The sequence below is a fragment of the Schistocerca serialis genome, chromosome 2 (genome assembly GCF_023864345.2).
Source record: "Schistocerca serialis cubense isolate TAMUIC-IGC-003099 chromosome 2, iqSchSeri2.2, whole genome shotgun sequence".
Taxonomy (NCBI): domain Eukaryota; kingdom Metazoa; phylum Arthropoda; class Insecta; order Orthoptera; family Acrididae; genus Schistocerca; species Schistocerca serialis.
Window position 1 is genome coordinate 509,832,410 of NC_064639.1, and position 21,211 is coordinate 509,853,620.

Here is a 21,211-nt window from a genome sequence, read left to right on the forward strand (position 1 = left end):
TCAAGATCTATAAACGAATCGAAGTTTGGCACCATGGTGGTGTTTGGGAACGGTGCGTTCTCATTCATATTTAAGTGCTTACTTCTTGCAGTAATTTAACGTATCGAGCCTATAATACCCCCAACTGTAGCACAACTGTCGCCTTTCGACAGTTTGCTTTCCGTCCGGCCGCCATACACGGAAGCGATCTGATAGGGCCTGGCTCCATCGCCAACAGCAGGAGCCTCTGGCCTCACAATTCAGCTACGAAGAACGTGGTTTGCTCTTCGAAAGAAACTTGAAAGCGACATCAGCGATGAGGTCATCGAAGGTGACAAATAAATGTAGCGAATCCTGATAATCGCGTCGTTCCAGTAGTCGTTATACTTAATGCACAGGACATTTCTCATTTGCATTAGACAACGCTACATGACGATTCGGTGCTTATTTCTGCAGTAAGTAAGTGGGCCCATTACTTTCCTCCGATCGGATACCGACGTGGACGGATGCCATCATTAAATGATTCACGAGTGGGAGCTTGGTCAGCTGCACTGCAGCAGGGCGTTACAGCGTGAACACCAGCCACAGTACGATGCGTTTTCGAATCGACAAACGACTTCTTTCCGTAAGGACTAGCGAGGGACGCAGTTTCCGATGCGTCGGACGAGGTGGCCGAGTGGTTAAGGCGTTGGACTGCTAATCCAATGTGCTCTGCACGCGTGGGTTCGAATCCCATCCTCGTCGAAGAATTTTACCTTAAGCACCCATTTCGGATCACGCCTTGTACATGCGAAACGCCACTCAGTAGTAGCAATGGAACGTGTAGGTGGCAGATAGCATCTGTAAGAAATACGAAACTAAACCGCCTACCAATTGGAAGGACACAACATTCGATAGCGTACGTCTTTCGAATTAAACATCATCTCAAGATCTATAAACGAATCGAAGTTTGGCACCATGGTGGTGTTTGGGAACGGTGCGTTCTCGTTCATATTTAAGTGCTTACTTCTTGCAGTCATTTTAACGTATCGAGCCTATAATACCCCCAACTGTAGCACAACTGTCGTCTTTCGACAGTTGGCTTTCCGTCCGGCCGCCATACACGGAAGCGATCTGATAGGGCCTGGCTCCATCGCCAACAGCAGGAGCCTCTGGCCTCACAATTCAGCTACGAAGAACGTGGTTTGCTCTTCGAAAGAAACTTGAAAGCGACATCAGCGATGAGGTCATCGAAGGTGACAAATAAATGTAGCGAATCCTGATAATCGCGTCGTTCCAGTAGTCGTTATACTTAATGCACAGGACATTTCTCATTTGCATTAGACAACGCTACATGACGATTCGGTGCTTATTTCTGCAGTAAGTAAGTGGGCCCATTACTTTCCTCCGATCGGATACCGACGTGGACGGATGCCATCATTAAATGATTCACGAGTGGGAGCTTGGTCAGCTGCACTGCAGCAGGGCGTTACAGCGTGAACACCAGCCACAGTACGATGCGTTTTCGAATCGACAAACGACTTCTTTCCGTAAGGACTAGCGAGGGACGCAGTTTCCGATGCGTCGGACGAGGTGGCCGAGTGGTTAAGGCGTTGGACTGCTAATCCAATGTGCTCTGCACGCGTGGGTTCGAATCCCATCCTCGTCGAAGAATTTTACCTTAAGCACCCATTTCGGATCACGCCTTGTACATGCGAAACGCCACTCAGTAGTAGCAATGGAACGTGTAGGTGGCAGATAGCATCTGTAAGAAATACGAAACTAAACCGCCTACCAATTGGAAGGACACAACATTCGATAGCGTACGTCTTTCGAATTAAACATCATCTCAAGATCTATAAACGAATCGAAGTTTGGCACCATGGTGGTGTTTGGGAACGGTGCGTTCTCGTTCATATTTAAGTGCTTACTTCTTGCAGTCATTTTAACGTATCGAGCCTATAATACCCCCAACTGTAGCACAACTGTCGTCTTTCGACAGTTGGCTTTCCGTCCGGCCGCCATACACGGAAGCGATCTGATAGGGCCTGGCTCCATCGCCAACAGCAGGAGCCTCTGGCCTCACAATTCAGCTACGAAGAACGTGGTTTGCTCTTCGAAAGAAACTTGAAAGCGACATCAGCGATGAGGTCATCGAAGGTGACAAATAAATGTAGCGAATCCTGATAATCGCGTCGTTCCAGTAGTCGTTATACTTAATGCACAGGACATTTCTCATTTGCATTAGACAACGCTACATGACGATTCGGTGCTTATTTCTGCAGTAAGTAAGTGGGCCCATTACTTTCCTCCGATCGGATACCGACGTGGACGGATGCCATCATTAAATGATTCACGAGTGGGAGCTTGGTCAGCTGCACTGCAGCAGGGCGTTACAGCGTGAACACCAGCCACAGTACGATGCGTTTTCGAATCGACAAACGACTTCTTTCCGTAAGGACTAGCGAGGGACGCAGTTTCCGATGCGTCGGACGAGGTGGCCGAGTGGTTAAGGCGTTGGACTGCTAATCCAATGTGCTCTGCACGCGTGGGTTCGAATCCCATCCTCGTCGAAGAATTTTACCTTAAGCACCCATTTCGGATCACGCCTTGTACATGCGAAACGCCACTCAGTAGTAGCAATGGAACGTGTAGGTGGCAGATAGCATCTGTAAGAAATACGAAACTAAACCGCCTACCAATTAGAAGGACACAACATTCGATACCGTACGTCTTTCGAATCAAACATCATCTCAAGATCTATAAACGAATCGAAGTTTGGCGCCATGGTGGTGTTTGGGAACGGTGCGTTCTCATTCATATTTAAGTGCTTACTTCTTGCAGTCATTTTAACGTATCGAGCCTAAAATCCCCCCAACTGTAGCACAACTGTCGCCTTTCGACAGTTTGCTTTCCGTCCGGCCGCCATACACGGAAGCGATCTGATAGGGCCTGGCTCCATCGCCAACAGCAGGAGCCTCTGGCCTCACAATTCAGCTACGAAGAACGTGGTTTGCTCTTCGAAAGAAACTTGAAAGCGACATCAGCGATGAGGTCATCGAAGGTGACAAATAAATGTAGCGAATCCTGATAATCGCGTCGTTCCAGTAGTCGTTATACTTAATGCACAGGACATTTCTCATTTGCATTAGACAACACTACATGACGATTCGGTGCTTATTTCTGCAGTAAGTAAGTGGGCCCATTACTTTCCTCCGATCGGATACCGACGTGGACGGATGCCATCATTAAATGATTCACGAGTGGGAGCTTGGTCAGCTGCACTGCAGCAGGGCGTTACAGCGTGAACACCAGCCACAGTACGATGCGTTTTCGAATCGACAAACGACTTCTTTCCGTAAGGACTAGCGAGGGACGCAGTTTCCGATGCGTCGGACGAGGTGGCCGAGTGGTTAAGGCGTTGGACTGCTAATCCAATGTGCTCTGCACGCGTGGGTTCGAATCCCATCCTCGTCGAAGAATTTTACCTTAAGCACCCATTTCGGATCACGCCTTGTACATGCGAAACGCCACTCAGTAGTAGCAATGGAACGTGTAGGTGGCAGATAGCATCTGTAATAAATACGAAACTAAACCGCCTACCAATTGGAAGGACACAACATTCGATAGCGTACGTCTTTCGAATCAAACATCATCTCAAGATCTATAAACGAATCCAAGTTTGGCACCATGGTGGTGTTTGGGAACGGTGCGTTCTCGTTCATATTTAAGTGCTTACTTCTTGCAGTCATTTTAACGTATCGAGCCTATAATACCCCCAACTGTAGCACAACTGTCGCCTTTCGACAGTTTGCTTTCCGTCCGGCCGCCATACACGGAAGCGATCTGATAGGGCCTGGCTCCATCGCCAACAGCAGGAGCCTCTGGCCTCACAATTCAGCTACGAAGAACGTGGTTTGCTCTTCGAAAGAAACTTGAAAGCGACATCAGCGATGAGGTCATCGAAGGTGACAAATAAATGTAGCGAATCCTGATAATCGCGTCGTTCCAGTAGTCGTTATACTTAATGCACAGGACATTTCTCATTTGCATTAGACAACGCTACATGACGATTCGGTGCTTATTTCTGCAGTAAGTAAGTGGGCCCATTACTTTCCTCCGATCGGATACCGACGTGGACGGATGCCATCATTAAATGATTCACGAGTGGGAGCTTGGTCAGCTGCACTGCAGCAGGGCGTTACAGCGTGAACACCAGCCACAGTACGATGCGTTTTCGAATCGACAAACGACTTCTTTCCGTAAGGACTAGCGAGGGACGCAGTTTCCGATGCGTCGGACGAGGTGGCCGAGTGGTTAAGGCGTTGGACTGCTAATCCAATGTGCTCTGCACGCGTGGGTTCGAATCCCATCCTCGTCGAAGAATTTTACCTTAAGCACCCATTTCGGATCACGCCTTGTACATGCGAAACGCCACTCAGTAGTAGCAATGGAACGTGTAGGTGGCAGATAGCATCTGTAAGAAATACGAAACTAAACCGCCTACCAATTGGAAGGACACAACATTCGATAGCGTACGTCTTTCGAATCAAACATCATCTCAAGATCTATAAACGAATCGAAGTTTGGCACCATGGTGGTGTTTGGGAACGGTGCGTTCTCGTTCATATTTAAGTGCTTACTTCTTGCAGTCATTTTAACGTATCGAGCCTATAATACCCCCAACTGTAGCACAACTGTCGCCTTTCGACAGTTTGCTTTCCGTCCGGCCGCCATACACGGAAGCGATCTGATAGGGCCTGGCTCCATCGCCAACAGCAGGAGCCTCTGGCCTCACAATTCAGCTACGAAGAACGTGGTTTGCTCTTCGAAAGAAACTTGAAAGCGACATCAGCGATGAGGTCATCGAAGGTGACAAATAAATGTAGCGAATCCTGATAATCGCGTCGTTCCAGTAGTCGTTATACTTAATGCACAGGACATTTCTCATTTGCATTAGACAACGCTACATGACGATTCGGTGCTTATTTCTGCAGTAAGTAAGTGGGCCCATTACTTTCCTCCGATCGGATACCGACGTGGACGGATGCCATCATTAAATGATTCACGAGTGGGAGCTTGGTCAGCTGCACTGCAGCAGGGCGTTACAGCGTGAACACCAGCCACAGTACGATGCGTTTTCGAATCGACAAACGACTTCTTTCCGTAAGGACTAGCGAGGGACGCAGTTTCCGATGCGTCGGACGAGGTGGCCGAGTGGTTAAGGCGTTGGACTGCTAATCCAATGTGCTCTGCACGCGTGGGTTCGAATCCCATCCTCGTCGAAGAATTTTACCTTAAGCACCCATTTCGGATCACGCCTTGTACATGCGAAACGCCACTCAGTAGTAGCAATGGAACGTGTAGGTGGCAGATAGCATCTGTAAGAAATACGAAACTAAACCGCCTACCAATTGGAAGGACACAACATTCGATAGCGTACGTCTTTCGAATCAAACATCATCTCAAGATCTATAAACGAATCGAAGTTTGGCACCATGGTGGTGTTTGGGAACGGTGCGTTCTCGTTCATATTTAAGTGCTTACTTCTTGCAGTCATTTTAACGTATCGAGCCTATAATACCCCCAACTGTAGCACAACTGTCGCCTTTCGACAGTTTGCTTTCCGTCCGGCCGCCATACACGGAAGCGATCTGATAGGGCCTGGCTCCATCGCCAACAGCAGGAGCCTCTGGCCTCACAATTCAGCTACGAAGAACGTGGTTTGCTCTTCGAAAGAAACTTGAAAGCGACATCAGCGATGAGGTCATCGAAGGTGACAAATAAATGTAGCGAATCCTGATAATCGCGTCGTTCCAGTAGTCGTTATACTTAATGCACAGGACATTTCTCATTTGCATTAGACAACGCTACATGACGATTCGGTGCTTATTTCTGCAGTAAGTAAGTGGGCCCATTACTTTCCTCCGATCGGATACCGACGTGGACGGATGCCATCATTAAATGATTCACGAGTGGGAGCTTGGTCAGCTGCACTGCAGCAGGGCGTTACAGCGTGAACACCAGCCACAGTACGATGCGTTTTCGAATCGACAAACGACTTCTTTCCGTAAGGACTAGCGAGGGACGCAGTTTCCGATGCGTCGGACGAGGTGGCCGAGTGGTTAAGGCGTTGGACTGCTAATCCAATGTGCTCTGCACGCGTGGGTTCGAATCCCATCCTCGTCGAAGAATTTTACCTTAAGCACCCATTTCGGATCACGCCTTGTACATGCGAAACGCCACTCAGTAGTAGCAATGGAACGTGTAGGTGGCAGATAGCATCTGTAAGAAATACGAAACTAAACCGCCTACCAATTAGAAGGACACAACATTCGATAGCGTACGTCTTTCGAATCAAACATCATCTCAAGATCTATAAACGAATCGAAGTTTGGCGCCATGGTGGTGTTTGGGAACGGTGCGTTCTCATTCATATTTAAGTGCTTACTTCTTGCAGTCATTTTAACGTATCGAGCCTAAAATCCCCCCAACTGTAGCACAACTGTCGCCTTTCGACAGTTTGCTTTCCGTCCGGCCGCCATACACGGAAGCGATCTGATAGGGCCTGGCTCCATCGCCAACAGCAGGAGCCTCTGGCCTCACAATTCAGCTACGAAGAACGTGGTTTGCTCTTCGAAAGAAACTTGAAAGCGACATCAGCGATGAGGTCATCGAAGGTGACAAATAAATGTAGCGAATCCTGATAATCGCGTCGTTCCAGTAGTCGTTATACTTAATGCACAGGACATTTCTCATTTGCATTAGACAACGCTACATGACGATTCGGTGCTTATTTCTGCAGTAAGTAAGTGGGCCCATTACTTTCCTCCGATCGGATACCGACGTGGACGGATGCCATCATTAAATGATTCACGAGTGGGAGCTTGGTCAGCTGCACTGCAGCAGGGCGTTACAGCGTGAACACCAGCCACAGTACGATGCGTTTTCGAATCGACAAACGACTTCTTTCCGTAAGGACTAGCGAGGGACGCAGTTTCCGATGCGTCGGACGAGGTGGCCGAGTGGTTAAGGCGTTGGACTGCTAATCCAATGTGCTCTGCACGCGTGGGTTCGAATCCCATCCTCGTCGAAGAATTTTACCTTAAGCACCCATTTCGGATCACGCCTTGTACATGCGAAACGCCACTCAGTAGTAGCAATGGAACGTGTAGGTGGCAGATAGCATCTGTAAGAAATACGAAACTAAACCGCCTACCAATTAGAAGGACACAACATTCGATAGCGTACGTCTTTCGAATCAAACATCATCTCAAGATCTATAAACGAATCGAAGTTTGGCGCCATGGTGGTGTTTGGGAACGGTGCGTTCTCATTCATATTTAAGTGCTTACTTCTTGCAGTCATTTTAACGTATCGAGCCTAAAATCCCCCCAACTGTAGCACAACTGTCGCCTTTCGACAGTTTGCTTTCCGTCCGGCCGCCATACACGGAAGCGATCTGATAGGGCCTGGCTCCATCGCCAACAGCAGGAGCCTCTGGCCTCACAATTCACCTACGAAGAACGTGGTTTGCTCTTCGAAAGAAACTTGAAAGCGACATCAGCGATGAGGTCATCGAAGGTGACAAATAAATGTAGCGAATCCTGATAATCGCGTCGTTCCAGTAGTCGTTATACTTAATGCACAGGACATTTCTCATTTGCATTAGACAACGCTACATGACGATTCGGTGCTTATTTCTGCAGTAAGTAAGTGGGCCCATTACTTTCCTCCGATCGGATACCGACGTGGACGGATGCCATCATTAAATGATTCACGAGTGGGAGCTTGGTCAGCTGCACTGCAGCAGGGCGTTACAGCGTGAACACCAGCCACAGTACGATGCGTTTTCGAATCGACAAACGACTTCTTTCCGTAAGGACTAGCGAGGGACGCAGTTTCCGATGCGTCGGACGAGGTGGCCGAGTGGTTAAGGCGTTGGACTGCTAATCCAATGTGCTCTGCACGCGTGGGTTCGAATCCCATCCTCGTCGAAGAATTTTACCTTAAGCACCCATTTCGGATCACGCCTTGTACATGCGAAACGCCACTCAGTAGTAGCAATGGAACGTGTAGGTGGCAGATAGCATCTGTAAGAAATACGAAACTAAACCGCCTACCAATTGGAAGGACACAACATTCGATAGCGTACGTCTTTCGAATCAAACATCATCTCAAGATCTATAAACGAATCGAAGTTTGGCACCATGGTGGTGTTTGGGAACGGTGCGTTCTCATTCATATTTAAGTGCTTACTTCTTGCAGTCATTTTAACGTATCGAGCCTAAAATCCCCCCAACTGTAGCACAACTGTCGCCTTTCGACAGTTTGCTTTCCGTCCGGCCGCCATACACGGAAGCGATCTGATAGGGCCTGGCTCCATCGCCAACAGCAGGAGCCTCTGGCCTCACAATTCAGCTACGAAGAACGTGGTTTGCTCTTCGAAAGAAACTTGAAAGCGACATCAGCGATGAGGTCATCGAAGGTGACAAATAAATGTAGCGAATCCTGATAATCGCGTCGTTCCAGTAGTCGTTATACTTAATGCACAGGACATTTCTCATTTGCATTAGACAACGCTACATGACGATTCGGTGCTTATTTCTGCAGTAAGTAAGTGGGCCCATTACTTTCCTCCGATCGGATACCGACGTGGACGGATGCCATCATTAAATGATTCACGAGTGGGAGCTTGGTCAGCTGCACTGCAGCAGGGCGTTACAGCGTGAACACCAGCCACAGTACGATGCGTTTTCGAATCGACAAACGACTTCTTTCCGTAAGGACTAGCGAGGGACGCAGTTTCCGATGCGTCGGACGAGGTGGCCGAGTGGTTAAGGCGTTGGACTGCTAATCCAATGTGCTCTGCACGCGTGGGTTCGAATCCCATCCTCGTCGAAGAATTTTACCTTAAGCACCCATTTCGGATCACGCCTTGTACATGCGAAACGCCACTCAGTAGTAGCAATGGAACGTGTAGGTGGCAGATAGCATCTGTAAGAAATACGAAACTAAACCGCCTACCAATTAGAAGGACACAACATTCGATAGCGTACGTCTTTCGAATCAAACATCATCTCAAGATCTATAAACGAATCGAAGTTTGGCGCCATGGTGGTGTTTGGGAACGGTGCGTTCTCATTCATATTTAAGTGCTTACTTCTTGCAGTCATTTTAACGTATCGAGCCTAAAATCCCCCCAACTGTAGCACAACTGTCGCCTTTCGACAGTTTGCTTTCCGTCCGGCCGCCATACACGGAAGCGATCTGATAGGGCCTGGCTCCATCGCCAACAGCAGGAGCCTCTGGCCTCACAATTCAGCTACGAAGAACGTGGTTTGCTCTTCGAAAGAAACTTGAAAGCGACATCAGCGATGAGGTCATCGAAGGTGACAAATAAATGTAGCGAATCCTGATAATCGCGTCGTTCCAGTAGTCGTTATACTTAATGCACAGGACATTTCTCATTTGCATTAGACAACGCTACATGACGATTCGGTGCTTATTTCTGCAGTAAGTAAGTGGGCCCATTACTTTCCTCCGATCGGATACCGACGTGGACGGATGCCATCATTAAATGATTCACGAGTGGGAGCTTGGTCAGCTGCACTGCAGCAGGGCGTTACAGCGTGAACACCAGCCACAGTACGATGCGTTTTCGAATCGACAAACGACTTCTTTCCGTAAGGACTAGCGAGGGACGCAGTTTCCGATGCGTCGGACGAGGTGGCCGAGTGGTTAAGGCGTTGGACTGCTAATCCAATGTGCTTTGCACGCGTGGGTTCGAATCCCATCCTCGTCGAAGAATTTTACCTTAAGCACCCATTTCGGATCACGCCTTGTACATGCGAAACGCCACTCAGTAGTAGCAATGGAACGTGTAGGTGGCAGATAGCATCTGTAAGAAATACGAAACTAAACCGCCTACCAATTAGAAGGACACAACATTCGATAGCGTACGTCTTTCGAATCAAACATCATCTCAAGATCTATAAACGAATCGAAGTTTGGCGCCATGGTGGTGTTTGGGAACGGTGCGTTCTCATTCATATTTAAGTGCTTACTTCTTGCAGTCATTTTAACGTATCGAGCCTAAAATCCCCCCAACTGTAGCACAACTGTCGCCTTTCGACAGTTTGCTTTCCGTCCGGCCGCCATACACGGAAGCGATCTGATAGGGCCTGGCTCCATCGCCAACAGCAGGAGCCTCTGGCCTCACAATTCAGCTACGAAGAACGTGGTTTGCTCTTCGAAAGAAACTTGAAAGCGACATCAGCGATGAGGTCATCGAAGGTGACAAATAAATGTAGCGAATCCTGATAATCGCGTCGTTCCAGTAGTCGTTATACTTAATGCACAGGACATTTCTCATTTGCATTAGACAACGCTACATGACGATTCGGTGCTTATTTCTGCAGTAAGTAAGTGGGCCCATTACTTTCCTCCGATCGGATACCGACGTGGACGGATGCCATCATTAAATGATTCACGAGTGGGAGCTTGGTCAGCTGCACTGCAGCAGGGCGTTACAGCGTGAACACCAGCCACAGTACGATGCGTTTTCGAATCGACAAACGACTTCTTTCCGTAAGGACTAGCGAGGGACGCAGTTTCCGATGCGTCGGACGAGGTGGCCGAGTGGTTAAGGCGTTGGACTGCTAATCCAATGTGCTCTGCACGCGTGGGTTCGAATCCCATCCTCGTCGAAGGATTTTACCTTAAGCACCCATTTCGGATCACGCCTTGTACATGCGAAACGCCACTCAGTAGTAGCAATGGAACGTGTAGGTGGCAGATAGCATCTGTAAGAAATACGAAACTAAACCGCCTACCAATTAGAAGGACACAACATTCGATAGCGTACGTCTTTCGAATCAAACATCATCTCAAGATCTATAAACGAATCGAAGTTTGGCGCCATGGTGGTGTTTGGGAACGGTGCGTTCTCATTCATATTTAAGTGCTTACTTCTTGCAGTCATTTTAACGTATCGAGCCTAAAATCCCCCCAACTGTAGCACAACTGTCGCCTTTCGACAGTTTGCTTTCCGTCCGGCCGCCATACACGGAAGCGATCTGATAGGGCCTGGCTCCATCGCCAACAGCAGGAGCCTCTGGCCTCACAATTCACCTACGAAGAACGTGGTTTGCTCTTCGAAAGAAACTTGAAAGCGACATCAGCGATGAGGTCATCGAAGGTGACAAATAAATGTAGCGAATCCTGATAATCGCGTCGTTCCAGTAGTCGTTATACTTAATGCACAGGACATTTCTCATTTGCATTAGACAACGCTACATGACGATTCGGTGCTTATTTCTGCAGTAAGTAAGTGGGCCCATTACTTTCCTCCGATCGGATACCGACGTGGACGGATGCCATCATTAAATGATTCACGAGTGGGAGCTTGGTCAGCTGCACTGCAGCAGGGCGTTACAGCGTGAACACCAGCCACAGTACGATGCGTTTTCGAATCGACAAACGACTTCTTTCCGTAAGGACTAGCGAGGGACGCAGTTTCCGATGCGTCGGACGAGGTGGCCGAGTGGTTAAGGCGTTGGACTGCTAATCCAATGTGCTCTGCACGCGTGGGTTCGAATCCCATCCTCGTCGAAGAATTTTACCTTAAGCACCCATTTCGGATCACGCCTTGTACATGCGAAACGCCACTCAGTAGTAGCAATGGAACGTGTAGGTGGCAGATAGCATCTGTAAGAAATACGAAACTAAACCGCCTACCAATTAGAAGGACACAACATTCGATAGCGTACGTCTTTCGAATCAAACATCATCTCAAGATCTATAAACGAATCGAAGTTTGGCGCCATGGTGGTGTTTGGGAACGGTGCGTTCTCATTCATATTTAAGTGCTTACTTCTTGCAGTCATTTTAACGTATCGAGCCTAAAATCCCCCCAACTGTAGCACAACTGTCGCCTTTCGACAGTTTGCTTTCCGTCCGGCCGCCATACACGGAAGCGATCTGATAGGGCCTGGCTCCATCGCCAACAGCAGGAGCCTCTGGCCTCACAATTCAGCTACGAAGAACGTGGTTTGCTCTTCGAAAGAAACTTGAAAGCGACATCAGCGATGAGGTCATCGAAGGTGACAAATAAATGTAGCGAATCCTGATAATCGCGTCGTTCCAGTAGTCGTTATACTTAATGCACAGGACATTTCTCATTTGCATTAGACAACGCTACATGACGATTCGGTGCTTATTTCTGCAGTAAGTAAGTGGGCCCATTACTTTCCTCCGATCGGATACCGACGTGGACGGATGCCATCATTAAATGATTCACGAGTGGGAGCTTGGTCAGCTGCACTGCAGCAGGGCGTTACAGCGTGAACACCAGCCACAGTACGATGCGTTTTCGAATCGACAAACGACTTCTTTCCGTAAGGACTAGCGAGGGACGCAGTTTCCGATGCGTCGGACGAGGTGGCCGAGTGGTTAAGGCGTTGGACTGCTAATCCAATGTGCTCTGCACGCGTGGGTTCGAATCCCATCCTCGTCGAAGAATTTTACCTTAAGCACCCATTTCGGATCACGCCTTGTACATGCGAAACGCCACTCAGTAGTAGCAATGGAACGTGTAGGTGGCAGATAGCATCTGTAAGAAATACGAAACTAAACCGCCTACCAATTGGAAGGACACAACATTCGATAGCGTACGTCTTTCGAATCAAACATCATCTCAAGATCTATAAACGAATCGAAGTTTGGCACCATGGTGGTGTTTGGGAACGGTGCGTTCTCATTCATATTTAAGTGCTTACTTCTTGCAGTCATTTTAACGTATCGAGCCTAAAATCCCCCCAACTGTAGCACAACTGTCGCCTTTCGACAGTTTGCTTTCCGTCCGGCCGCCATACACGGAAGCGATTTGATAGGGCCTGGCTCCATCGCCAACAGCAGGAGCCTCTGGCCTCACAATTCAGCTACGAAGAACGTGGTTTGCTCTTCGAAAGAAACTTGAAAGCGACATCAGCGATGAGGTCATCGAAGGTGACAAATAAATGTAGCGAATCCTGATAATCGCGTCGTTCCAGTAGTCGTTATACTTAATGCACAGGACATTTCTCATTTGCATTAGACAACGCTACATGACGATTCGGTGCTTATTTCTGCAGTAAGTAAGTGGGCCCATTACTTTCCTCCGATCGGATACCGACGTGGACGGATGCCATCATTAAATGATTCACGAGTGGGAGCTTGGTCAGCTGCACTGCAGCAGGGCGTTACAGCGTGAACACCAGCCACAGTACGATGCGTTTTCGAATCGACAAACGACTTCTTTCCGTAAGGACTAGCGAGGGACGCAGTTTCCGATGCGTCGGACGAGGTGGCCGAGTGGTTAAGGCGTTGGACTGCTAATCCAATGTGCTCTGCACGCGTGGGTTCGAATCCCATCCTCGTCGAAGAATTTTACCTTAAGCACCCATTTCGGATCACGCCTTGTACATGCGAAACGCCACTCAGTAGTAGCAATGGAACGTGTAGGTGGCAGATAGCATCTGTAAGAAATACGAAACTAAACCGCCTACCAATTGGAAGGACACAACATTCGATAGCGTACGTCTTTCGAATCAAACATCATCTCAAGATCTATAAACGAATCGAAGTTTGGCGCCATGGTGGTGTTTGGGAACGGTGCGTTCTCATTCATATTTAAGTGCTTACTTCTTGCAGTCATTTTAACGTATCGAGCCTAAAATCCCCCCAACTGTAGCACAACTGTCGCCTTTCGACAGTTTGCTTTCCGTCCGGCCGCCATACACGGAAGCGATCTGATAGGGCCTGGCTCCATCGCCAACAGCAGGAGCCTCTGGCCTCACAATTCAGCTACGAAGAACGTGGTTTGCTCTTCGAAAGAAACTTGAAAGCGACATCAGCGATGAGGTCATCGAAGGTGACAAATAAATGTAGCGAATCCTGATAATCGCGTCGTTCCAGTAGTCGTTATACTTAATGCACAGGACATTTCTCATTTGCATTAGACAACGCTACATGACGATTCGATGCTTATTTCTGCAGTAAGTAAGTGGGCCCATTACTTTCCTCCGATCGGATACCGACGTGGACGGATGCCATCATTAAATGATTCACGAGTGGGAGCTTGGTCAGCTGCACTGCAGCAGGGCGTTACAGCGTGAACACCAGCCACAGTACGATGCGTTTTCGAATCGACAAACGACTTCTTTCCGTAAGGACTAGCGAGGGACGCAGTTTCCGATGCGTCGGACGAGGTGGCCGAGTGGTTAAGGCGTTGGACTGCTAATCCAATGTGCTCTGCACGCGTGGGTTCGAATCCCATCCTCGTCGAAGAATTTTACCTTAAGCACCCATTTCGGATCACGCCTTGTACATGCGAAACGCCACTCAGTAGTAGCAATGGAACGTGTAGGTGGCAGATAGCATCTGTAAGAAATACGAAACTAAACCGCCTACCAATTAGAAGGACACAACATTCGATAGCGTACGTCTTTCGAATCAAACATCATCTCAAGATCTATAAACGAATCGAAGTTTGGCGCCATGGTGGTGTTTGGGAACGGTGCGTTCTCATTCATATTTAAGTGCTTACTTCTTGCAGTCATTTTAACGTATCGAGCCTAAAATCCCCCCAACTGTAGCACAACTGTCGCCTTTCGACAGTTTGCTTTCCGTCCGGCCGCCATACACGGAAGCGATCTGATAGGGCCTGGCTCCATCGCCAACAGCAGGAGCCTCTGGCCTCACAATTCAGCTACGAAGAACGTGGTTTGCTCTTCGAAAGAAACTTGAAAGCGACATCAGCGATGAGGTCATCGAAGGTGACAAATAAATGTAGCTAATCCTGATAATCGCGTCGTTCCAGTAGTCGTTATACTTAATGCACAGGACATTTCTCATTTGCATTAGACAACGCTACATGACGATTCGGTGCTTATTTCTGCAGTAAGTAAGTGGGCCCATTACTTTCCTCCGATCGGATACCGACGTGGACGGATGCCATCATTAAATGATTCACGAGTGGGAGCTTGGTCAGCTGCACTGCAGCAGGGCGTTACAGCGTGAACACCAGCCACAGTACGATGCGTTTTCGAATCGACAAACGACTTCTTTCCGTAAGGACTAGCGAGGGACGCAGTTTCCGATGCGTCGGACGAGGTGGCCGAGTGGTTAAGGCGTTGGACTGCTAATCCAATGTGCTCTGCACGCGTGGGTTCGAATCCCATCCTCGTCGAAGAATTTTACCTTAAGCACCCATTTCGGATCACGCCTTGTACATGCGAAACGCCACTCAGTAGTAGCAATGGAACGTGTAGGTGGCAGATAGCATCTGTAAGAAATACGAAACTAAACCGCCTACCAATTGGAAGGACACAACATTCGATAGCGTACGTCTTTCGAATCAAACATCATCTCAAGATCTATAAACGAATCGAAGTTTGGCACCATGGTGGTGTTTGGGAACGGTGCGTTCTCATTCATATTTAAGTGCTTACTTCTTGCAGTCATTTTAACGTATCGAGCCTAAAATCCCCCCAACTGTAGCACAACTGTCGCCTTTCGACAGTTTGCTTTCCGTCCGGCCGCCATACACGGAAGCGATCTGATAGGGCCTGGCTCCATCGCCAACAGCAGGAGCCTCTGGCCTCACAATTCAGCTACGAAGAACGTGGTTTGCTCTTCGAAAGAAACTTGAAAGCGACATCAGCGATGAGGTCATCGAAGGTGACAAATAAATGTAGCGAATCCTGATAATCGCGTCGTTCCAGTAGTCGTTATACTTAATGCACAGGACATTTCTCATTTGCATTAGACAACGCTACATGACGATTCGGTGCTTATTTCTGCAGTAAGTAAGTGGGCCCATTACTTTCCTCCGATCGGATACCGACGTGGACGGATGCCATCATTAAATGATTCACGAGTGGGAGCTTGGTCAGCTGCACTGCAGCAGGGCGTTACAGCGTGAACACCAGCCACAGTACGATGCGTTTTCGAATCGACAAACGACTTCTTTCCGTAAGGACTAGCGAGGGACGCAGTTTCCGATGCGTCGGACGAGGTGGCCGAGTGGTTAAGGCGTTGGACTGCTAATCCAATGTGCTCTGCACGCGTGGGTTCGAATCCCATCCTCGTCGAAGAATTTTACCTTAAGCACCCATTTCGGATCACGCCTTGTACATGCGAAACGCCACTCAGTAGTAGCAATGGAACGTGTAGGTGGCAGATAGCATCTGTAAGAAATACGAAACTAAACCGCCTACCAATTGGAAGGACACAACATTCGATAGCGTACGTCTTTCGAATCAAACATCATCTCAAGATCTATAAACGAATCGAAGTTTGGCGCCATGGTGGTGTTTGGGAACGGTGCGTTCTCATTCATATTTAAGTGCTTACTTCTTGCAGTCATTTTAACGTATCGAGCCTAAAATCCCCCCAACTGTAGCACAACTGTCGCCTTTCGACAGTTTGCTTTCCGTCCGGCCGCCATACACGGAAGCGATCTGATAGGGCCTGGCTCCATCGCCAACAGCAGGAGCCTCTGGCCTCACAATTCAGCTACGAAGAACGTGGTTTGCTCTTCGAAAGAAACTTGAAAGCGACATCAGCGATGAGGTCATCGAAGGTGACAAATAAATGTAGCGAATCCTGATAATCGCGTCGTTCCAGTAGTCGTTATACTTAATGCACAGGACATTTCTCATTTGCATTAGACAACGCTACATGACGATTCGGTGCTTATTTCTGCAGTAAGTAAGTGGGCCCATTACTTTCCTCCGATCGGATACCGACGTGGACGGATGCCATCATTAAATGATTCACGAGTGGGAGCTTGGTCAGCTGCACTGCAGCAGGGCGTTACAGCGTGAACACCAGCCACAGTACGATGCGTTTTCGAATCGACAAACGACTTCTTTCCGTAAGGACTAGCGAGGGACGCAGTTTCCGATGCGTCGGACGAGGTGGCCGAGTGGTTAAGGCGTTGGACTGCTAATCCAATGTGCTCTGCACGCGTGGGTTCGAATCCCATCCTCGTCGAAGAATTTTACCTTAAGCACCCATTTCGGATCACGCCTTGTACATGCGAAACGCCACTCAGTAGTAGCAATGGAACGTGTAGGTGGCAGATAGCATCTGTAAGAAATACGAAACTAAACCGCCTACCAATTGGAAGGACACAACATTCGATAGCGTACGTCTTTCGAATCAAACATCATCTCAAGATCTATAAACGAATCGAAGTTTGGCACCATGGTGGTGTTTGGGAACGGTGCGTTCTCATTCATATTTAAGTGCTTACTTCTTGCAGTCATTTTAACGTATCGAGCCTATAATCCCCCCAACTGTAGCACAACTGTCGCCTTTCGACAGTTTGCTTTCCGTCCGGCCGCCATACACGGAAGCGATCTGATAGGGCCTGGCTCCATCGCCAACAGCAGGAGCCTCTGGCCTCACAATTCAGCTACGAAGAACGTGGTTTGCTCTTCGAAAGAAACTTGAAAGCGACATCAGCGATGAGGTCATCGAAGGTGACAAATAAATGTAGCGAATCCTGATAATCGCGTCGTTCCAGTAGTCGTTATACTTAATGCACAGGACATTTCTCATTTGCATTAGACAACGCTACATGACGATTCGGTGCTTATTTCTGCAGTAAGTAAGTGGGCCCATTACTTTCCTCCGATCGGATACCGACGTGGACGGATGCCATCATTAAATGATTCACGAGTGGGAGCTTGGTCAGCTGCACTGCAGCAGGGCGTTACAGCGTGAACACCAGCCACAGTACGATGCGTTTTCGAATCGACAAACGACTTCTTTCCGTAAGGACTAGCGAGGGACGCAGTTTCCGATGCGTCGGACGAGGTGGCCGAGTGGTTAAGGCGTTGGACTGCTAATCCAATGTGCTCTGCACGCGTGGGTTCGAATCCCATCCTCGTCGAAGAATTTTACCTTAAGCACCCATTTCGGATCACGCCTTGTACATGCGAAACGCCACTCAGTAGTAGCAATGGAACGTGTAGGTGGCAGATAGCATCTGTAAGAAATACGAAACTAAACCGCCTACCAATTGGAAGGACACAACATTCGATAGCGTACGTCTTTCGAATCAAACATCATCTCAAGATCTATAAACGAATCGAAGTTTGGCGCCATGGTGGTGTTTGGGAACGGTGCGTTCTCATTCATATTTAAGTGCTTACTTCTTGCAGTCATTTTAACGTATCGAGCCTAAAATCCCCCCAACTGTAGCACAACTGTCGCCTTTCGACAGTTTGCTTTCCGTCCGGCCGCCATACACGGAAGCGATCTGATAGGGCCTGGCTCCATCGCCAACAGCAGGAGCCTCTGGCCTCACAATTCAGCTACGAAGAACGTGGTTTGCTCTTCGAAAGAAACTTGAAAGCGACATCAGCGATGAGGTCATCGAAGGTGACAAATAAATGTAGCGAATCCTGATAATCGCGTCGTTCCAGTAGTCGTTATACTTAATGCACAGGACATTTCTCATTTGCATTAGACAACGCTACATGACGATTCGGTGCTTATTTCTGCAGTAAGTAAGTGGGCCCATTACTTTCCTCCGATCGGATACCGACGTGGACGGATGCCATCATTAAATGATTCACGAGTGGGAGCTTGGTCAGCTGCACTGCAGCAGGGCGTTACAGCGTGAACACCAGCCACAGTACGATGCGTTTTCGAATCGACAAACGACTTCTTTCCGTAAGGACTAGCGAGGGACGCAGTTTCCGATGCGTCGGACGAGGTGGCCGAGTGGTTAAGGCGTTGGACTGCTAATCCAATGTGCTCTGCACGCGTGGGTTCGAATCCCATCCTCGTCGAAGAATTTTACCTTAAGCACCCATTTCGGATCACGCCTTGTACATGCGAAACGCCACTCAGTAGTAGCAATGGAACGTGTAGGTGGCAGATAGCATCTGTAAGAAATACGAAACTAAACCGCCTACCAATTAGAAGGACACAACATTCGATAGCGTACGTCTTTCGAATCAAACATCATCTCAAGATCTATAAACGAATCGAAGTTTGGCGCCATGGTGGTGTTTGGGAACGGTGCGTTCTCATTCATATTTAAGTGCTTACTTCTTGCAGTCATTTTAACGTATCGAGCCTAAAATCCCCCCAACTGTAGCACAACTGTCGCCTTTCGACAGTTTGCTTTCCGTCCGGCCGCCATACACGGAAGCGATCTGATAGGGCCTGGCTCCATCGCCAACAGCAGGAGCCTCTGGCCTCACAATTCAGCTACGAAGAACGTGGTTTGCTCTTCGAAAGAAACTTGAAAGCGACATCAGCGATGAGGTCATCGAAGGTGACAAATAAATGTAGCGAATCCTGATAATCGCGTCGTTCCAGTAGTCGTTATACTTAATGCACAGGACATTTCTCATTTGCATTAGACAACGCTACATGACGATTCGGTGCTTATTTCTGCAGTAAGTAAGTGGGCCCATTACTTTCCTCCGATCGGATACCGACGTGGACGGATGCCATCATTAAATGATTCACGAGTGGGAGCTTGGTCAGCTGCACTGCAGCAGGGCGTTACAGCGTGAACACCAGCCACAGTACGATGCGTTTTCGAATCGACAAACGACTTCTTTCCGTAAGGACTAGCGAGGGACGCAGTTTCCGATGCGTCGGACGAGGTGGCCGAGTGGTTAAGGCGTTGGACTGCTAATCCAATGTGCTCTGCACGCGTGGGTTCGAATCCCATCCTCGTCGAAGAATTTTACCTTAAGCACCCATTTCGGATCACGCCTTGTACATGCGAAACGCCACTCAGTAGTAGCAATGGAACGTGTAGGTGGCAGATAGCATCTGTAAGAAATACGAAACTAAACCGCCTACCAATTAGAAGGACACAACATTCGATAGCGTACGTCTTTCGAATCAAACATCATCTCAAGATCTATAAACGAATCGAAGTTTGGCGCCATGGTGGTGTTTGGGAACGGTGCGTTCTCATTCATATTTAAGTGCTTACTTCTTGCAGTCATTTTAACGTATCGAGCCTAAAATCCCCCCAACTGTAGCACAACTGTCGCCTTTCGACAGTTTGCTTTCCGTCCGGCCGCCATACACGGAAGCGATCTGATAGGGCCTGGCTCCATCGCCAACAGCAGGAGCCTCTGGCCTCACAATTCAGCTACGAAGAACGTGGTTTGCTCTTCGAAAGAAACTTGAAAGCGACATCAGCGATGAGGTCATCGAAGGTGACAAATAAATGTAGCGAATCCTGATAATCGCGTCGTTCCAGTAGTCGTTATACTTAATGCACAGGACATTTCTCATTTGCATTAGACAACGCTACATGACGATTCGGTGCTTATTTCTGCAGTAAGTAAGTGGGCCCATTACTTTCCTCCGATCGGATACCGACGTGGACGGATGCCATCATTAAATGATTCACGAGTGGGAGCTTGGTCAGCTGCACTGCAGCAGGGCGTTACAGCGTGAACACCAGCCACAGTACGATGCGTTTTCGAATCGACAAACGACTTCTTTCCGTAAGGACTAGCGAGGGACGCAGTTTCCGATGCGTCGGACGAGGTGGCCGAGTGGTTAAGGCGTTGGACTGCTAATCCAATGTGCTCTGCACGCGTGGGTTCGAATCCCATCCTCGTCGAAGAATTTTACCTTAAGCACCCATTTCGGATCACGCCTTGTACATGCGAAACGCCACTCAGTAGTAGCAATGGAACGTGTAGGTGGCAGATAGCATCTGTAAGAAATACGAAACTAAACCGCCTACCAATTAGAAGGACACAACATTCGATAGCGTACGTCTTTCGAATCAAACATCATCTCAAGATCTATAAACGAATCGAAGTTTGGCGCCATGGTGGTGTTTGGGAACGGTGCGTTCTCATTCATATTTAAGTGCTTACTTCTTGCAGTCATTTTAACGTATCGAGCCTAAAATCCCCCCAACTGTAGCACAACTGTCGCCTTTCGACAGTTTGCTTTCCGTCCGGCCGCCATACACGGAAGCGATCTGATAGGGCCTGGCTCCATCGCCAACAGCAGGAGCCTCTGGCCTCACAATTCAGCTACGAAGAACGTGGTTTGCTCTTCGAAAGAAACTTGAAAGCGACATCAGCGATGAGGTCATCGAAGGTGACAAATAAATGTAGCGAATCCTGATAATCGCGTCGTTCCAGTAGTCGTTATACTTAATGCACAGGACATTTCTCATTTGCATTAGACAACGCTACATGACGATTCG

At 48.4% G+C, this 21,211-nt stretch overlaps 23 non-coding genes across 23 annotated transcripts; all 23 read left to right on the forward strand.

The window, feature by feature from the left end:
• Positions 1-641: 641 nt before the first annotated feature.
• On the forward strand, positions 642-723 carry Trnas-gcu (transfer RNA serine (anticodon GCU)). Its single transcript has one exon. It is a non-coding gene; the product is annotated as a tRNA-Ser (tRNA).
• An 822-nt stretch (positions 724-1,545) lies between these two features.
• Positions 1,546-1,627, forward strand: Trnas-gcu (transfer RNA serine (anticodon GCU)). Its single transcript has one exon. It is a non-coding gene; the product is annotated as a tRNA-Ser (tRNA).
• An 822-nt stretch (positions 1,628-2,449) lies between these two features.
• On the forward strand, positions 2,450-2,531 carry Trnas-gcu (transfer RNA serine (anticodon GCU)). Its single transcript has one exon. It is a non-coding gene; the product is annotated as a tRNA-Ser (tRNA).
• Positions 2,532-3,353: 822 nt separating this feature from the next.
• Positions 3,354-3,435, forward strand: Trnas-gcu (transfer RNA serine (anticodon GCU)). The gene has a single exon. It is a non-coding gene; the product is annotated as a tRNA-Ser (tRNA).
• Positions 3,436-4,257: 822 nt separating this feature from the next.
• On the forward strand, positions 4,258-4,339 carry Trnas-gcu (transfer RNA serine (anticodon GCU)). The gene has a single exon. It is a non-coding gene; the product is annotated as a tRNA-Ser (tRNA).
• Positions 4,340-5,161: 822 nt separating this feature from the next.
• On the forward strand, positions 5,162-5,243 carry Trnas-gcu (transfer RNA serine (anticodon GCU)). The gene has a single exon. It is a non-coding gene; the product is annotated as a tRNA-Ser (tRNA).
• An 822-nt stretch (positions 5,244-6,065) lies between these two features.
• On the forward strand, positions 6,066-6,147 carry Trnas-gcu (transfer RNA serine (anticodon GCU)). The gene has a single exon. It is a non-coding gene; the product is annotated as a tRNA-Ser (tRNA).
• An 822-nt stretch (positions 6,148-6,969) lies between these two features.
• Positions 6,970-7,051, forward strand: Trnas-gcu (transfer RNA serine (anticodon GCU)). The gene has a single exon. It is a non-coding gene; the product is annotated as a tRNA-Ser (tRNA).
• An 822-nt stretch (positions 7,052-7,873) lies between these two features.
• Trnas-gcu (transfer RNA serine (anticodon GCU)) lies at positions 7,874-7,955 on the forward strand. The gene has a single exon. It is a non-coding gene; the product is annotated as a tRNA-Ser (tRNA).
• An 822-nt stretch (positions 7,956-8,777) lies between these two features.
• Positions 8,778-8,859, forward strand: Trnas-gcu (transfer RNA serine (anticodon GCU)). The gene has a single exon. It is a non-coding gene; the product is annotated as a tRNA-Ser (tRNA).
• An 822-nt stretch (positions 8,860-9,681) lies between these two features.
• On the forward strand, positions 9,682-9,763 carry Trnas-gcu (transfer RNA serine (anticodon GCU)). Its single transcript has one exon. It is a non-coding gene; the product is annotated as a tRNA-Ser (tRNA).
• An 822-nt stretch (positions 9,764-10,585) lies between these two features.
• Positions 10,586-10,667, forward strand: Trnas-gcu (transfer RNA serine (anticodon GCU)). The gene has a single exon. It is a non-coding gene; the product is annotated as a tRNA-Ser (tRNA).
• An 822-nt stretch (positions 10,668-11,489) lies between these two features.
• Trnas-gcu (transfer RNA serine (anticodon GCU)) lies at positions 11,490-11,571 on the forward strand. Its single transcript has one exon. It is a non-coding gene; the product is annotated as a tRNA-Ser (tRNA).
• Positions 11,572-12,393: 822 nt separating this feature from the next.
• Trnas-gcu (transfer RNA serine (anticodon GCU)) lies at positions 12,394-12,475 on the forward strand. The gene has a single exon. It is a non-coding gene; the product is annotated as a tRNA-Ser (tRNA).
• An 822-nt stretch (positions 12,476-13,297) lies between these two features.
• Trnas-gcu (transfer RNA serine (anticodon GCU)) lies at positions 13,298-13,379 on the forward strand. Its single transcript has one exon. It is a non-coding gene; the product is annotated as a tRNA-Ser (tRNA).
• An 822-nt stretch (positions 13,380-14,201) lies between these two features.
• Trnas-gcu (transfer RNA serine (anticodon GCU)) lies at positions 14,202-14,283 on the forward strand. The gene has a single exon. It is a non-coding gene; the product is annotated as a tRNA-Ser (tRNA).
• Positions 14,284-15,105: 822 nt separating this feature from the next.
• Trnas-gcu (transfer RNA serine (anticodon GCU)) lies at positions 15,106-15,187 on the forward strand. The gene has a single exon. It is a non-coding gene; the product is annotated as a tRNA-Ser (tRNA).
• An 822-nt stretch (positions 15,188-16,009) lies between these two features.
• Positions 16,010-16,091, forward strand: Trnas-gcu (transfer RNA serine (anticodon GCU)). The gene has a single exon. It is a non-coding gene; the product is annotated as a tRNA-Ser (tRNA).
• An 822-nt stretch (positions 16,092-16,913) lies between these two features.
• On the forward strand, positions 16,914-16,995 carry Trnas-gcu (transfer RNA serine (anticodon GCU)). The gene has a single exon. It is a non-coding gene; the product is annotated as a tRNA-Ser (tRNA).
• Positions 16,996-17,817: 822 nt separating this feature from the next.
• Trnas-gcu (transfer RNA serine (anticodon GCU)) lies at positions 17,818-17,899 on the forward strand. Its single transcript has one exon. It is a non-coding gene; the product is annotated as a tRNA-Ser (tRNA).
• An 822-nt stretch (positions 17,900-18,721) lies between these two features.
• Positions 18,722-18,803, forward strand: Trnas-gcu (transfer RNA serine (anticodon GCU)). Its single transcript has one exon. It is a non-coding gene; the product is annotated as a tRNA-Ser (tRNA).
• Positions 18,804-19,625: 822 nt separating this feature from the next.
• Positions 19,626-19,707, forward strand: Trnas-gcu (transfer RNA serine (anticodon GCU)). The gene has a single exon. It is a non-coding gene; the product is annotated as a tRNA-Ser (tRNA).
• Positions 19,708-20,529: 822 nt separating this feature from the next.
• Positions 20,530-20,611, forward strand: Trnas-gcu (transfer RNA serine (anticodon GCU)). The gene has a single exon. It is a non-coding gene; the product is annotated as a tRNA-Ser (tRNA).
• Positions 20,612-21,211: the final 600 nt, after the last annotated feature.